The sequence below is a fragment of the Ammospiza nelsoni genome, chromosome 11 (genome assembly GCF_027579445.1).
Source record: "Ammospiza nelsoni isolate bAmmNel1 chromosome 11, bAmmNel1.pri, whole genome shotgun sequence".
NCBI lineage: Eukaryota > Metazoa > Chordata > Aves > Passeriformes > Passerellidae > Ammospiza > Ammospiza nelsoni.
Window position 1 is genome coordinate 16,941,894 of NC_080643.1, and position 17,023 is coordinate 16,958,916.

Sequence of the window (17,023 nt, forward strand, 5' to 3'; positions counted from 1 at the left end):
GATTTGTTTCATTAATTCTCAGTTTCAGTTCATTGAAAGCTCCCGCAGTGTGGTGTTTGTGCACAGAATAGCTGTTGTATGGGATGTGTAAGAGGTCCTGCAAGTTCTGCAGCATGGTCACAATGCAGATCTGCCCATCCTGAACGGGACAGAGCATCAGGAATGGGGCAGTCAGCCTTATTTTAATGAGTGTCTGGGTCAGATCAGGTGTTTTTCAGGCTGGGCATTAACGTTTGTGTTGATGGCAGTAATTGTGAGTGATTGGACTGAGATTGTCAGGTAATCTAGCATAAAGGTCTGTGCCATGGTGCTGTATGTGTTTCCATGGTATCAGTTCACTTCTCCAGGGTGAGCTGTGTGGCCAAAACGTGAAACTTTGTGTCCTCTACCCGGGGAATTTTGTGCTTCCAGTGGTGTTTATAAAGTCAGTGCTCTGTTTGTCTTTGTGCCCTGTGCTGGTTGCTCTTTCAAGAAAGAGTTACCACATCTTAGAGTCAGATTTTGTTTGAATAGCAGGGGTCAGCCTCTAGGGAGGTAAGAAATTTGATCTGAGAATGACAATTGCCGAGATAAACACAAATCTTCAGAAATATCGAGAGAAAACTAAAGCAACATGTTGTAACAGTACTGCATGCAAAGCCCATGAACCCTTAGCACTAAACTGTAGGAAAAGTGTAGGAATGGGGCTTTACAGCCTCATGAAAACTTTGTAGTCAAAGCTAACATGAAAAAGGGCTTCACTTGCTACTGGCAGTGATGTAAAATTGTATATTGAGGGATTAAAGCTTTGAGAAGGCAGTAGTGCTCCCTGTGCAGTAACGGTGAAAAGCCAGGATAAAAGTTGTGTGTGATTCTGTGTGCTGAATGTGGCAGAGGGAAATACTCCATGATTGCCATGGCTAATTTGGGTGTGAGGTTTGCTTACTGAAGCCTCAGCCAGGGGTGGATGAGCTCCTGCCCTCTGGAAGCACTGAGATGTGGTTCAGTCCCCACCCTCCCTCAAACCAGCGTCCCAGCACCATCGCACTGCACACCCATTATTCCTGAAAACTGGAGTGCTGACCCTCCTCTTGTTTGTGCTGCTCCACCAAAGCTCCTCCAATCTGTTAGTCATTGGCTCAGGTGGGAGTGGTCCAAGTGCTGCTGGCCTCCTCCTCCTCCTGCTTTCCCTGCTGGAGCCGGGTGCTGCTGGGACAGGGACAGGTGGGACCGTGCATCTGTCACACACCTCGGTGGCTGAATGTTGCTGTGTGTCCCAGCCTGCTCTGGCAGTGGCTGTGCCTGTTCCTGAGTGTCCCTGCTCTGGCAGTGGCTGTGCCTGTTCCTGAGTGTCCCTGCTCTGGCAGTGGCTGTGCCTGCCCTGGGTGTCCCTGCTCTGGCAGTGGCTGTGCCTGCCCTGGGTGTCCCTGCTCTGGCAGTGGCTGTGCCTGTTCCTGAGTGTCCCTGCTCTGGCAGTGGCTGTGCCTGTTCCTGAGTGTCCCTGCTCTGGCAGTGGCTGTGCCTGCCCTGGGTGTCCCTGCTCTGGCAGTGGCTGTGCCTGCCCTGAGTGTCCCTGCTCTGGCAGTGGCTGTGCCCTGCCCTGGGTGTCCCTGCTCTGGCAGTGGCTGTGCCCTGCCCTGGGTGTCCCTGCTCTGGCAGTGGCTGTGCCTGCCCTGCGTGTCCCTGCTCTGGCAGTGGCTGTGCCCTGCCCTGGGTGTCCCTGCTCTGGCAGTGGCTGTGCCTGGCCCTGGTGTCCCAGGGGAGAGGGCTCGTGGTGCTGTCCTGCTGTCACAGGAAGAAGCTGTTTCCTGCAGACCTCTGTGCTGCATCCTGGTGCTGTGTGCTTTGCTCCAGCGTGACCCAGCTCAGCAGCCTCCAGCCTTTTTCTCTTCCCTGAATGGCAGGCTCCTAAAGCCTCCCCTGGAGGTGCATAACTCTGTATAGGAAACTTAATCCTGCTGACTCCAGGTAAGCCTCTTGGCACTTTTTATGGATTTCTTACAGTCTGTTCACATGCTGGTTCAAAACCTTTGCCTTGATATGATGCTTCAGGAAATCCTTTGAGGCAGCTTCTCCCCTGTGCCACAAAGAAAGGCAGAGAGCAGAGGAGGCAGTGAGATTTAGGGTTTGATTTTTTCTGAAGTTAAAATGAAGTTGAGATACTGCATACAGGGGCAATTATGAAGGCACACCTTGGCCGCACCTACCTGTGTTTTGGGATGAGTTGGTCAGCTCACATCCTGCTGGAAGAGCAATCTGCCACCAGCACGAGGGAGATCATGGAGAGCAAGGCTGGGTGCAGAGCTCTGCCCTGGGAGTGTCTTCTGGACTGGTGTGGTGTGTGCCTTGGTCACTCCAGCTGGGAGCCCAGCAAAGATTGCTCCACATGCTGAAGTCCTCATTTCTGGTCATATATGGGAATTAAGGCTGGCTGGGCTGACTCCCTAGGCAAGTGTTTAGGGGTGAGATTCTTCTTTAAGCAGTGACTAAGATGATTATTAGTGAATTCTGCACAGCTGACTCTGAGCCCTGTTTGGGACCAGCAGTTGTAGGCTGTGCCAACTGGAAAAGGTCAGCTGAAGCTTGGAGCTGCCTGGGCACACAGTGAGGTGTCTGCTTTGGAGCAAGGAAGAGCCACCCTCAGCTTCAGCAGAAGCAGATGGCTCAGCTCTGCAGCCTGAGCCCATCCAGGAGCAGACACCTCTCACTGCCCAGTGTCAGTGTCTGCTGGCATGTACAGGAGCTTGTAAGCACACGGGTCTGCATCTCAGAAGAGTTTTTCTGCTCCAGTCTGGGAGTGGAGGAAGAGTCTTGATGGGAAACTTAATGTAAATCTACTCTTAAAGAGCTTGAGGATCAGCTGAAGTGGCCAGTGCCTCCTGCTTGGGCTTTGTGGCAGCAGCCATCTGAGCTGATTTGCAAAGCACTTTCAAAGGCAAACAGTTGTCCTATTTACCTCCTCTCCTCTGTGGAGAGGAATTACCTGTGTCAGCAGAGCTGAGAAGTTATTTTTTATTTCAGGCTTGGTGGGGAGGAGTATAAATTTGAACTCTTCTGGGTGTAGCTAAAGATCCTTCTGGAGCAGAAGCACATTAAAACATTGCAGCTCCCCATCTGTGTGGTGCTCCTGAACGGAAGCACAGCCCTTGGGGAGAATGCTGCTACCTCAGGAGCTGATCCTGCCAAGCACAATGCTCCAGGTTTTTATCTTCAGCTGGTCTCTTGGCCTCAACAGGTGGCCAGTGTAGAGGCTGTTGGTGCAGGAAAAGAGATCTTGCAGCCACCTCTTGTTCCATTTGTGGTTGCAGGCTTTAGAGCAGTCCCTCACTTAGAAAAGTCACATGAGAAAAGCATTTCATGTATTTTTAGATGTCTTTTAAAGTGGCTTAGTGGCTGAAAAGAGACCTGCATCAGGTCACTGGCCTTGCTGCAGTTTGCCCAGGAGTGCTGGAGAGGACTGTTAGTGTGGAGTGGATCCCATTGGAGCCTCCTGCTCTGAGGGAATTGCTGTGCCTGCACCAGGATGCAGCTGCTGTGGGAGGTGACCGTAGCTCTCGGTGTGTGCTGCTCAGATGCTGGGTAGGACAATAGTGGGAAATGAATGGGAGATGTCCACCTGAACCCAGTTTAATTTCTCTTTATCTTTGGAATTGTCTGGGTTTTCCTTGGTGTCTCTGTGCAGGGCTCTTGCCTGGCACAGTTTGTTGCAGGGTTCAGACTTGGTGTGCTCAGCTTCTCAGTTGGTTTGAGCAGGTGCTGCTGGCAGAAGAATTCCCACCTTTCCCTTGTGAAAAGGAAAAGAGAAGTGATCCTGCAGACCCCACATCCAGCCTGGAGACTGACCAGATGGGAACTGGCCTCTTGTTTGTCTCTTGTTGCATTCCTTTAATGTGTGTCACTTCCCACATCCACTTCTCTGTGCACTGTAACTCTTGTACCAGCACAAAGGGAGGAGAGGGCTGGGATGGGAGAGATGGAAATGTTTCCTTGGACAGTTACAATGATTACAATGATGATGGGGCTGCCTGTGATGCTGCTGTGGGTCTTCAGGCAGGCTGCGGCACATCTGCCCTGTGAGGAAGAGGCAGGGAGAAAGCCCAGCCATTCCTCTCTCTACAGATTTTCCAAGTCTTTGCCAGCATGGGAGGATGGATTACAGCTTGCAGGCCCCATGGTGCATGATCCCTTGAGATCTCTGTGGGCCACTGAATAGGAGGAAGAGTTCACTGGTGTAGGAAGGAAGCATGATGCAGTGCATTGGAGGGTGGAGGTATGAGCTGACATCCTGGGGTGCACGTGTGGGTGAGGTTATTGGTGTTTCAGGTGTTTGGTGGCTGGGCTGTCATACCCCTGCCTACCAGATATGAAGAACATTTTTTCCAGGAGTCCTGCCCTTTCAGAATAAGCTGAAAGAATGGGAAGCAAATACAAGTGAAGAGAGCAAGGGACTTGAGAGAAGCCTCCTCTAAAAACAGTAGTGTTTACATAACAGCTAGCACCAAATATTCATATAAGATAAGCTGTGATTTTTACCTTGGAGCATCTGGTGAGGTGACCATTCAGTGACAGTGTGTAGGCAGGTGGTACAAGGGGCTGGAAAGCTGCAGGTTGCTCTCCTTGTTCTCTGAAACAGTTATGACCATAAATGATGAATGTCTGTGTCTAACGAGCAGGAAGCAGCCAGACAATGTGAAACCTGGGAAAGGTGTGTGGGTTTCCTTGTTTACTTGCTAGAGTGCTTAATAATGGAAATAAGTAACTGAGGGGAAACTTATGTCTTTTCCATCTCTTGAAGCCTTTGGCTCAAGACAAAGTGCAAAAGTGACTTTCATAAAGAAGTGGAAACTTCAGGGACCTGTGATCAGTTCTCAGTAGATGCTGGCCTTCAGTATGATGTGGGCATGGTTAAGAACATAATCTAAAGTACAAATGTTGAGCTTTTCAATGTGACCTGCTAAACTAAATGAGTATTTAGCAAGAAAATTCATTATTCTTGTACCTCTCACTTAAAATGAGCGGGACTGTGCTAAGAGCTCTTTGGAGATGCCTCTGCATCTCACCCAAAGCCCCAGGTTGCTGCTTAATTTATGCCTCCTCAATGTGAGCCCAGGTTTCTGGAGATGAATTCCAGCAGTGACCCTGGAGGAGGAGCAGGGTGGTCAGTGGTGTGTGTGGCTGGTGAAGGTGCTCCCTGGGGTCCCCCATCACCAGTGTCCTGCCCTGTGCTGTCTGGGCTGGCCTGAGGCTGCTGTGTGCTGCTGGGCTGAGGCAGATGGACAGCTGCATGTGCCCCTGCCAGCACTGCCTTGTAGGGACATGTGCCGGCTGCTTCTCAGAAGGCTCCTGGAGCTGGTGGCTCCTGCAAGCCTGGCCTTTCCCCTGGGTGCCTTTTAGTGCCTGTATAAATACCAGCAAGCTTCAGATGCATTGCAAATTCTGGCCCTTTTTTTAAACCCAAGTCATAAATAGGTTGGTGCTCACTTGTGGGTCCAGCAGAGCTGTCCCTAGGAATGATGTAATGATTAAACTCGGCTTTCCTGCCGAGCTTCCCTCCCAGGGCTTATTTTTCTGTTCTCTTCAGGAGCATCACAGGGGCCAGGTGAGACACATTTAGAGCCTGGAAAAAAAGTTAATTTAGCAGAACTCGCTATGAAGTGGCGTTTCTTAGGATGAGACAGCCCAGCCACAGTCTGTCTTCTCCTTTTGATGCAGACACTGATTGTGCTCGCTCTGCTTCCCAGGGAGCCCGTCCCGGCTGCAGCACAGCTCTGCACTAGATTTTATAGTTACTGCTCTGTGCAATAAGTGTCATTTTAAAAGTATCCAGCCAAGAAAGAGCACAAGATGTAATTCCAGTGACGTTTGTGGATTTTTTTTGTTTGGATTTTTTTCCTCCAGAAGGACAGTGGTTTCTATTAAAGGGAATTGGCAGTGCCTGGCCTTTAGCCCTGGGCGGGAGATGAGCTTTGAGGGCTCATCCCTTTGCTGCAGGGTCAAGGTGGTTTTCTGAACTCCTCAAACAGTGCAAAGCTCAAATCAAGCCATTCCTTGCACATCTGATATTTTTGCAGTTAACCTGTGAAGCTTTTGTGTACGAAGCAGAGGTCCTGGGAAGGTATGAGAAACAAGCTATTTTTACTCCATCACAAATAGGGCTTGGCATGTTTATTTTAGACTCCGGAGCTGCTCAGGCCACTGTGGGGTTTTTTATAGTCTTCTACTGTTCCTGTCAGATTAAAAAATCAACTTGAACTCTGGAAATCACAGGAAAATAGGGTGCCCCGGTGTACTTGGCTGCAGTGAGGCTCTGAGGAAGCTGCAGCGAGGAGTCGCCTGTGTTGTGCACTGTGCCAGTCTCAGGGTCTCCTGCATAGCAGAGAAGTCTTTTCTGAGCCACCAGCTGTCCATGGACTACGTGCCCTTCTCGCATCAACTGCCCTGCAGAGGAACAGTTCCCTTGCTGGGTGTCTTCCCTGCATCTGTAAAATGTCCACAGCTGAATAACTTGAGGAGCTCGGGGGGCCAGAGCAGAGCTTGGCCATGAGGTGAGCAATGCTGCAGCAGGTCATTTGAGTTTGAGTTGCCAGGTCGCCAGCATAGCTTTGAATAATTTTTTTTTGCTGTAGACAAGTTCACCAGGCAGCAGGAGGGGAAATTAATGAGACCGGCTCGTTTTCCTCCTGCCACTGGAGTCTGAAAAGGGAAGGATTTAGGTCAGTCCTGCTCAAAGAGTGGGAGGATGCATGGAGGGCCCTATTCCTGTCCCTGCATGGCCAGCTCTCTGCTCCTGCTGATGTGGTGTGGTTGAGGAGTGCCCCTTTAATTGCAGGTGTGTTTTGCACAGGCACTTCCAACTTCTAAGCTCTTTATCCCGGTTTATTATTAGCAGTAATTGAAAGTGTGGCCACAGGTGTGCTCACTCCGTGGTGGTGGTGTGCACGGTGTTCAGTGATGGGTCAGTGTTGTGCAAATGTAACACAAGCAGCCCAGATCCTCTGCCCACGCAGGCTTAACCTCTCCACTGAGGAGCCTGGGCAGCAGCCAGGGACCAGAGCTGGGGGCATCCTGTGAGCCCTGGGCTGATCCAGCCCCTTTGGGGTGCAGGCAGCTCACCCCACAGGCTGCAGTGCTGCAGAGTTTATTATGAGATTCACTAGTAAACAGCACTGGTACTAATTTCCAGTTAGAGCATTTTACACACTTAGTATTCTAAAGCTCATAGTTATCACTGTTAAATCTGGCAAATGGCTCTGCTTCTGAGTGGCAGATCTGTCACCCTTCCCTGCCATGGCACTCTGTGTTAGTGTGCAAGTGCACCCCCTTTGCCCTCCCACAGCAAGCCTTTTGGCCACAGACCGGATGGGGAGTCCAGGTTGTCTGGGGCATTCCCTGGCACCCTGGCGGTTCAGTCTGTTCTTTGGGGTCATGGCTGTCTGTAGGTGCCCCTGCTCCTACAACAGGAAGGTCGGCCCTCCTTTTTTCTCTGTCCTACATCTTGTTGTCCATTTTTTCCTATTTCAGAACCCATCTCTTCCTTGCCCATATCCCTCCAGATTCCCAGGTAACAGCCCTGTATTACTTTCTGCTCATCACTTTAATGCTGCATCCATACCCAAACCTGGTGTCTGTGCTGCATAGGAGGTTTCATCTCTCAGCCTTGTCTGACTCGATGTCACCTCGGTGGCCTCACAAGTCTCCCCACCCCAAAGCTCCCCTACAATTACGTGGTGTGTGTTGGCTACCCTGCACCAAAGACAAAAATCCCTAATGTAAATTACTGTACTTCAGCCTTGATTCCTCTCTCCGTGTCCAATTAAGCAGTTTCTTAGGTGCAGTCTGCATACCAGTGCAGGAAATTAACATTTTTCACAGTTTTTAGGCTTACCCAGCATCTTTACCTGGGGGCTGTTGGAACTGCTGCCATGGCTCCCTGCAGAGTCCCAGCTAGCCATGGCCAGCAGTGCTCCATGAGGACCTCCTGCTTTATAGCTGTCCCTGAAGAATTTACAGCCTAAGCTGTAAGGATGGAAAAGGAGATAGAGGGGTCATGTAGCCCTGTTGTGCTGAGCAGTCCCAGAGCTCCTCTAAGCTGATTGAGCTGATAGTGGTGAGGAACACTGGCAGGCACTTACCTGCCCCAGGTGCCTGGCCTGGCAGGCATGTGTTCTCTCTCCCCAGCTCCCCACAGCACTGATGGAGATAACTGCAGCACCCCGGGGCTGTTTTCCCCCTCTCAGTTTCAAGAGCTTGATGAGCAGGAGGGGTTTGTGGTGAGGATTGGGCTTTCAGCTTGGTTGTTATCTGTTGGGTTGAGTTAAGTCTGGCTTTCAGAAATAGGTAAGGCAGCCAGGCTCGGAGTGTCTGCTCTGTTCTCCAAACAAAACACAAGCCTGGCGACAGCGCTGTGTGTTTTGGATTAAGCAGGCCTGAATTTATTTGTCAATATTAATATTTGTGTGCTGTACAGCGCCAGTGGAAGTCTGTGCTCTGAAGGTTAAGCTGTGTTTAGTTGATATCTGGTGCTCAAGGACCTGTGTCAGTGATGGGATGGGTGCTGGGGAGCAGGATCTGCCATAGCCACACTCTGCTGTGTGCTGTGCTTTGGACCTTCCAAAAACACAGCTGCTGTGTCTGGGTTTTCCCTTCTGCAGGAGGGCTCAGTGTCCCTGTGGATGCAGTTTGGGTTGAAGGGCATGGATTGAGTCTGTGTGCAGAGGGGATGCCCAGGTTAGGACACAGGCTGATCCATTTTCCCTGTTGATGCTTCCTTGCTGTGTCTGTAGAGGAGCAGGGCCGTGGGGGAGCTCTGGCATGTCTGCAGTGGAGTTGGCTTGTTACGTGCAGTCCTTGTGTCCTGGCAGCCCTGCTCAAATGGAGCTCCCAGAAACTGCTGCCAGTGGAACGCACTGTGGCTTTGTCAATGGCAAAAATACCTACTTCTTGAGAGAGTTCCTTTGCATACAGAGTTACTGGTGTATTTTCTTTTGGGCTGTTAAAACAGGGGGGAAGATAGATGTGAAAATAAACCCATTGTTGTTGGTTTGTGAATAAAGATGTTTTAATCCACGATTAAAACAGGATTTGGTGTATTGGTAGAGACCCAATATTATTATGCAGGATAAATGTGTTTGTAGAAAAGTACATGAAAAAAACCTAAAAGTGATACCCTAGGCAGCACAGCAGAGTTTTAAAAATCAGCAGCAATTTTGCCTGGCAGCCTGCAGATGTAAAATGTGAAGCATTGCACAGTACTTGAATAATATAATAAATTTTGAAACAAAGTGGTTTAAAATATTTATTTATTGAAAATATACTCAGGGACTGGAATGCAACTACACTAACACTTAATATATTCCTGGAAGAGTTGTGTGGCTGGTCAGCATTTGTTTTCCAAACTCTATTTTCAGCTCTTCCAAGTGTTTCCATAGGTGTTTTGGACAGCTTTTCCCTGGCGTGCTGCAGCCCATGGCTGCTGCCAGCACACCGGAGAGCCAGTGTGACAGAAGGGCTCTGTGCTGAGCCCCCCAGCATGGGAAACCTGCTGCTCTTCCCCAACAGTCCCACAGCAGGATGCTGGGGGGGCTGTGACCTCCTTCCCCACCTGGCACGGGTCCCTTTCCCCAGGACAGGTGCAGCTGTGTGCTTAACCTTTGTTGCCAGAGGAATTCAGTCCTTCTGCCAAATGCCTCATTCTTCCTTTCCTGGGATGATCCAGCCTGTCCCCTGCTGAAACAGCCCTTCCCAGGGTCCTGTGTGACGAGGCTTCTCCTCCTGTGGCTCAGGGTGACCACCCACACTTGTCCTCCTCATGTACCCTTGAGCAAGTTACTTTATTTCTTTTATTTCCTGTGTTTGCTGCACTGCCTTCACCCTGGCTTCTCCCATCCTCCTGATTTCCTCAAAACTGGGAACATGTCAGGTGCATTTCTTCAACAGAATCTCCCTAAGGGCAACTTTTCAATAATCCTCTGGATGAGGAGGAAGCCAGAAGGGTTGGGGTAGAGTGTCTCTAACCACGTTATCACTGGCAGCCTGGGACCTGGCAGGCACTGAAATCGGCGTGTGCATTGCTCCTGCAGAACAAACAGCCTTGCGAGGCGAGCCACTGTCTCTCTGAGGCCATGGTATAGTTTGCTTTTTGGGACAAAGACTGCTTAGACATCTGGATTGGATTGGGGATTTTAGGGGAAAGATAAATTATTAGTTTGCTGTGAATGGAGAGTGACTCTGATTGCTCTGAGAGCGTGCTTTTGCCAGCTCAGTGCTCACGGGCTGAATTCACGTTCTGCTTCACAAGGAGAAACAGCAACTGTGGAGGCTGCTGGCCATGTCCTGGGAACAGGGGGCTGAGCAGACCTTTCCCGACCTTCTGGTGCACTGAGAAAACATGCTCATTTTATGGGCAGTTAATTTATAGAAAGTTCCTGTTTAAATTTCCTCCAAGGCCATAAAACCGGAGGACAGCTGCACGCATTAGCTGGCTAATCAAACACTGCTCACCCCTGGCTTGCCCTCCCCTGCTCCTCACCACCACTAACTTCGGGCTCCTTCATATGAGTGAGTGTGGCAGCTTTGGGAAATATACTCTGAAATGTCCTGCAGAGGAGTGGCTGGTGCTGCCAGGGTTTGGGGTGTCCTTTGGGACTGTGCTGCTCCACAGGAGCATGCAGGGTCAGTCAGATTTCGTATCGCACTCTCCCTGAGTTATAAAGACTCTGCTGTGCTCTCTGCCCTAAGGAGTGGTGCTGCCTGCCATGGAAATATCCACCCTGGGCTGAAATAAAAACTTTGTTCACATTTTGTTTCTCTTCCAGGCGTGGGGAAAGCTGTGATTGTTTCCTGCTGCCTCCTCCCTCCTTCCCCAAAGACTGCAAATAAGTAAAACCTCATAGGTTTGTTTGCAGTTGTGTCCAAGTTCATCTTTCGGTGAAAGGAAATCACTTTAGATGGGTGCTGGGGCACCCGAGCTCCAGAAATGCAGCTTTGCCCTGGCTCCCTGCAGCAACCAGCCTGATAGGATTTCACTATGGGTATGTGCTCTAATAAACTTGATCCTAATAGCTAATTTTGATCTAGTTTGAGACAGAGGTTGGGAACTTAGACACTGAATCTCTTGAGACCTCCTCAGAGCTGCTTTTTCCTGTTCCGACAACAAGCAGGCTCATGTTCCACCCTCTGCTATAATTGTACTGGTTTATTTTCCATCACCTTCTCACCGTGTTAAAACTAATGATAACAAGGAGAAACTTCTAACCCATGTGCAGGACTGAAAGCCAGAACTAAAACTCCTGCTCCTGCTCTCCCAGCAGTGTCTGCTGCTGCTCCTAACAGCTGTCCTGCCTGCTCTCCCTGCTGCCTGTGCTCATCAGCTGCAGGGAAGGCAGCAGAGCCCTCCCTGTTTTGGAGAAGTTGCTGTGTTTTCACCCTTATCTCCCTTGTGCTCTAGGGAGTGTTTGACCAGTGCATAAAATTACTTTGGCTGTGTGGTTGGAGGCTGCAGAGACCTTTTTGGAGCCCCCTGCTTTATCTGCCAGGAATTTAATAGAGGTATGATGGCGGGAAAGAGCAAAGGTGAGCACGTAACGCCCATTAGAAGTTTCTGAACTTGCTAGGGCTCCTGCAATAAACCCCTTCAGCAGATTGCCCAATGTAATGCAAGAAAACTGGCCTGATATCTCCTCATTCTGTTTAAGCTGGGGCCTGTTTCCCTTCCTTTAAATCTCCTCTGCAGCAGTTGGGGGAAAAAAATGCTGCAGAAAGAAATGCCAGGAATGTGAACAGCAGGTGGGGACTGGCAGATGTACTTATCAATCAGGACAGGCTGACGAGTGGTTTATTCCTCTAAAGAGCTACTGTTTGCCTCCAGCTTGGTTTACTCCTGTCCTCTCCAACTCCCTCCAGCCTCTACCAAGGTTCAAATTAAGAGCAGGGTAGATTTCCTGGTTCTCTGGAGCATGCCGTGCTTGGTGCAGGACTCCCTGCTCCAAAACCAGAAGGGCAGGGTGGGGGCAGACCCTGTAAACCCCACTGGAAGGGTTGCAGCAGCAGAGCTCATCAATAACATACCACATCTCAGGGATGGGATTTGGGAAGTCTTGCTTCTGTGGTGTCCAAGCAGAAGACAGACTCGATTAGTTAATTGAATTTTCTGCACTGTTGCTTTTCAAAACATGACTTCATATCTCGGAGGAGTCTGGAGTTATTTCAGTGGACAAAAGCCCATATTAAGGAAGTGGTGCTTTGAGATCACTTGCATTTTTGAGTGAGAAGACTGACACTCTGGATTGCAGATCTGGACCTGTGAAAAGGGGAGCAGGGTCCTCTGGTGCTGGAGCTTCAGAGGGATTGAGCCATGGTTTGGTGTGGCTGCTCCTGATTCTTTGAGCACCATTCACTTCATATGGAAATGCCTCTTTGTAGCAGGGCAACCCAATTTACATGAAATAACAGGCTAAATGGCGAAAAGCCTTTATCTGTTGATCTCTAAGCAGCTTTCCCGGGAGTGTTGGCAGTGTATGTTACAAGCAGAGCAAACCTGCCATCCCAAACGACATTGTGGATGCTTTTCCCTCCAAGCTTTCATTCTGGCTGCTGTGCTTGTGTCAGAATTCATGTGTTATCCCAGTGCTTTGGATGCACTCCGTTTCTGTGCGCTGGTGCAACGCCTGGGATAAGCCATGGGCTTGCAGGTGATGTGGTCAGACCTCTCCTTCAGTGGCTTGCAGGTTTTTCCCTGGCTACTTCAGCTGGTGTGGATGTTGCTGTTGTCTGCAGTGCCCCGGGCACTCAGCTCCAGTTCGCAGTGATTTGCCTTTGCAGGGGCGGTGCTGATGTTGATAGTTATCTTTAAGAAAAATGAAGGCACATGTGCCCCAAGCCTTCTTATCAGTTTTTCTTCAGATTGTTGCTTGGTTTTGTGAAAGAGCAGTGGAAGAGAGAAATAGCTCTCCCAAGGAATAAGCACAGTGAGGATAAGGGAGCAAGCAGGGGTATAGAATAAAGCAGGCACAGAATAAAGATCTCAGAAACATCCCTTTTTCCAGCAGCAAAATGCTCTTTTCAAATTCTGCTCACAGGGCACCGTCTTGGCTTATGGGGGGCTTGTGTTGGGAGTTGCTCCCTTCAGGTTTTAGAGAGCAGTTCAGCAGCAGCTGAAGCAACAATTCTGGTCACAGTGCCATTCCCAGTGCTACCTGAGTGCACCTGCCTGGAGCAGCTTGCCCTGGCCTGTGCACCCTGGCTGGCAGCCTGCTCCTGGCTGGAAATGGCTCAGCTGGTGAGCGGTGCTCCTTCCTGGAGCTGCCCTGCAGGGCCGGCACCGAGCAGGTGCAGGGCAGTGAGCAGGGAGCAGCACATCCCGATGCCTCCAGCCCCTCAGCACATTCCCCAGGGGCTGCCTCCCACTTGCAGACCCTTGGGCAGAGCTCCCTCGTGCAGGATTTTCCCCAGCCAGCTCCCGTTTGGGGTGGATCCAGGCCCAGCCCTGGGTGTGGGGTGCCCTGCTGTAGCTGCTGGGGCAGTTCTGCTGGAGCAGCGGTGGCTGGGTGACACCGGTCACACTGCCTGCCACACAGACTGCTTGGAGTGGAATTTAACTCTTGAGCTTAACTGCTCCCTGGAATTTCCCATGCCGAATTTCCATGCTGTGTCCCTGCCTCAGGCTTTGTTTCAGCTTTTCAGCAGAAGCAGTTCGGCCATTTCCAAGGGTTAAAAGATTTTTTTTTTAATTTTTATTTTGTCAGTATTTAAAAACCAAACAGCCCCTAACTGCTTGCATTGAGAGGTGCTGGGGTGGCACAAAGGCTTATGGAAGGTTGGCAGCCCCAGGCTCTGCTTGCAATACCTGTGCCACCTCCCCTCCCAGCTGAATGCCCTGTATCTTATGGATCTTATCGGGTTACAGGCGTCTGCAAGGCTTCCAGTTCACCAGTGCTTTGTAGACTGGTTTTCATGGATCCTGTCCATCCAGGACCTCCTCCAGCCCGGGGCCAGAGGGACTGAATCAGTGGGAGGGAGGTGCTGCCTCTGTGCTATCCCAGAGCTGGGAGCAGGAGCCAGTCTCTCCTGGGCTGCTTGCTGACTCTCATGGGGGGGTGATGGGCTCACCTGTCTCAAAGGCAGAAGCTGGAATAGAGGTGGAGAAAAGCAGTGAACTGTGCTACTTGCTGGGACCAGCTCACAGACAACCTTAATTCTCAGGTATTGTGACTTTTTACCTCATTATTTGCAGCCTTGAGGTTTTAGATGTTGCCTTTATCACCTAGAGCAGCATCATACTCTGTTGGGAGAGGGGGGTTTAGGCTCAGTCTACAGCAGTAAGCAAAGCTCCTGGCTGACATAAGGTCTTGAGGAATAAGTGAGAGGCAGTCTGGCTGCTGCTGCCTGCAGTAGGAGGCATCTTTGTTACCTTTGAGAGTGTTTTTTGATGGTGTGTGGAAGGTGTTTCAGATCTGTAACCTGGATTTGTTTGCTCTGAGCAGTTGACTCTGGTGATGCTGTGGTGTGGACAGTATGGTCCCTGATCAGAGAGCTGCTAAGTGAGTGCTTGGTGACTGTAACCAGTAAGCCAGGTTATTTTTGGCATAGTGTCTCTGTTTGTAAGGGATGGACTTACATGAACCACCTTTTCCCCCTACAACCCATTATGAAGCTCAGAAGAGGCCAATCCAGAGCTGCTCTTCAGAGGTGGGCTGTTGTAGAGATCCTGGCTGTGGTGTAATTAGGTTTTTATTTTTGAGCTCTAAGCCCAGCCCCTCCAGGTAAGGGAATGGGAGTTGCGACCATTCCATTGTAGCTGGCTCAACTGAATTACTTCTAAGTTCTGTGCATACATATGGACCATTCTGCATGCTCCAAATGCTGTACAAGGTGCAGGAAGGTCCTGCAGGACTGACCTGATCTCGTCCCTGAACCAACAATCTGCTAAAGACAGTGAGCCAGGGAAACCCTGTATAACCACTGAAGTTAACACAAGCAAAGCAGAGCTTTGGTGCGTGTCGTGGGGTACCTAATTGCTGTGCCTGCCACCTGGGGATTGGAATTGCTCTCTGGAACCTGAATGGGATGTACTGTGATAAGCAGTTTCATTGTCTCCCCACATCTGCAGCAGCTCAGTAAAGCACAGGCAGGCTGAGCACACCTTCAGAGCTCCACAGCCTCCCTGCAGCTCCAGGACTGCCTTTTCCTGCAGTGCTTGTGCATCTCTCTGTAGAGCCCATATGCTTTTGCTACACTGTTTATGTTCTCCTGTGCTATTTGATAGCAGAGAGCCCTCAGGTTTTTCTGGGAAGTGTTTGAGGCTTGCTGGGATAGAGGTGCAGCCCTAGGAATGTGAATGTGAGCACAGCAAGGATAGTCCAGGGGGTGCTGAGTAACAGGATGCCCTCTTAAACTAATTACTGGGGTTTGGCCATCGCATTAGCTGAAGGTCAGGGAGTGCTGAGCCGCAATCAAAGTGAGAGTGACTTGGGGGGTGGATTCAGAGTGATTAATGCATTTGTCTGCTGTTGCACAGCTTCGGGAACACTTAGGGCTGCTGTGGGTGGCTGCTGGCTGGGAAGTGGGGCTGCTCTCGTTTCTCTCCCGAGGTCAGCAGCACAGACTGTGCCTGGGGCTGGGCTGTGCTCTCTTCTGGGTGCCCCAAGGCAGAAAAAGGGGTTCTGTGGGAGCAGAGCCCCAAGCAGTGGGAAAAGGGGCGTTAGAGGCACGGCTGTTACAAAAGGGTTACACGGGGTACCTCTAACTTGGCTGAGAGGTGAAGGGGAGAGTGGTTTCTGGGTGTCCAGAGCACACACAGTGAGCAAGAAAAGGTGATGCTTGGCTTGGAGAGGATCAAACTATTACAAAACCCAGCTGAGTGCTGGTTTAATTTACCTTGTTGCCTTAGAATGGCATCCGAGCATTGGAGCTCTGATGACTTTGCCCCCATTCTTGGGATTCTTGCAGAAGGAGTCATCCCATGCTCCACGGTGTTTCTTTGCACTGGGGAAGAAGTCAGTACAGGATCTGCCCCATCTTCCTCCAGTTTTTTCTCTTTATAACTTAAACTCATATTTTGATGTGCCCACTTCAGTTGCCACAGCTGCTGCCATCTTGCAAGTCAGTGTGCAGCTGTGAGTGTGTGCTGCTGTCCCCTCACAGCCATCCAGATGTCACCTAGGGAGCTGTGGGACACTGTGTCAGTGGGCTGGGCAACCAGCTTTGGTCTCCCGTGTAAAAATTGCATTGCAAGTCAAAATAGAGGGATGCAGCCTGTGCTCACACTATTTGAAATACACCGCAGTTTAGGGTTTTTTCCTCATAAACATTCAGACCTTGCTTTCAACATCTCTGACCCGTACAAGATGGAGGAGGGAAAAATTACTGGATTTTTTCTGCTGTGGCTAAACCTCAGGGCCATTTTTTGAGGTCTGATTCCAGATCCCATGCCAGCTAGTTAACTGTTGCAATTGTGTTACACTGCACAGGCTCTGTGGCTGCTTACAGAAGGAAAGCAGAAGTTTACCTTGCCTTGTCCTTGCAGTCTCTCTGCCTCCCCTTTTCCTGTGAATGCTCTTTACCCACTTTGTCCTTGGGTCCCAGTTTTGAATAACTTGTCTGGTGTCTGAGCAGGACAGTTTGATCCTATTTTTGAGTCCTCTGGACTTTTTTGTCTGTGGAATTCGGGAACAGGGAATGGCAGGATGTTTATTTTGGAATTGCTGCAGGGGGATTGCTCAGAGCAGCCCTTTAAACTGCTTTGTATGAGAGAGAAGCAGGTTATTAGTTAGTTAGTTAACCTGGTATTTAGTTACCCTGGCTTTGTGCTGTCAGGGTGGTCTCTATGGCCCTTCTTGCCCAGATCCTGAATGCATGATTCCTGGTTTAAGGAATGAGCTTGAGCTATGGCTGAATGTGTCCTGTTATGTGTATGGATGGGGCAGAATGTCAGTGTTTTAAAAAAAGCCTAAATCTCACTGATACTGCAGTGAGTAAGTCCGGTCTCGCTTTGAAATAATTGAACTTGTCTCTTGATTTTTCAATTCCAGAGCAGGGTGGGGAGAAA

General features: G+C 50.1%; 1 protein-coding gene across 3 annotated transcripts in view; it reads left to right on the forward strand.

Annotated features, from left to right (window-relative positions):
- Positions 1 to 17,023, forward strand: part of DAG1 (dystroglycan 1) — a 49,792-nt gene that overhangs the window by 6,317 nt on the left and 26,452 nt on the right. The window contains exon 1 of one of the 3 annotated variants that reach the window (XM_059479931.1): positions 14,087 to 14,178. The exons of the other annotated variants lie outside the window; for them this stretch is intronic. The gene's annotated coding sequence lies outside the window, so the exon portion shown is untranslated. Of the gene's footprint in view, positions 1 to 14,086; positions 14,179 to 17,023 lie in introns of those variants that run through there. 3 annotated transcript variants of the gene reach the window in all.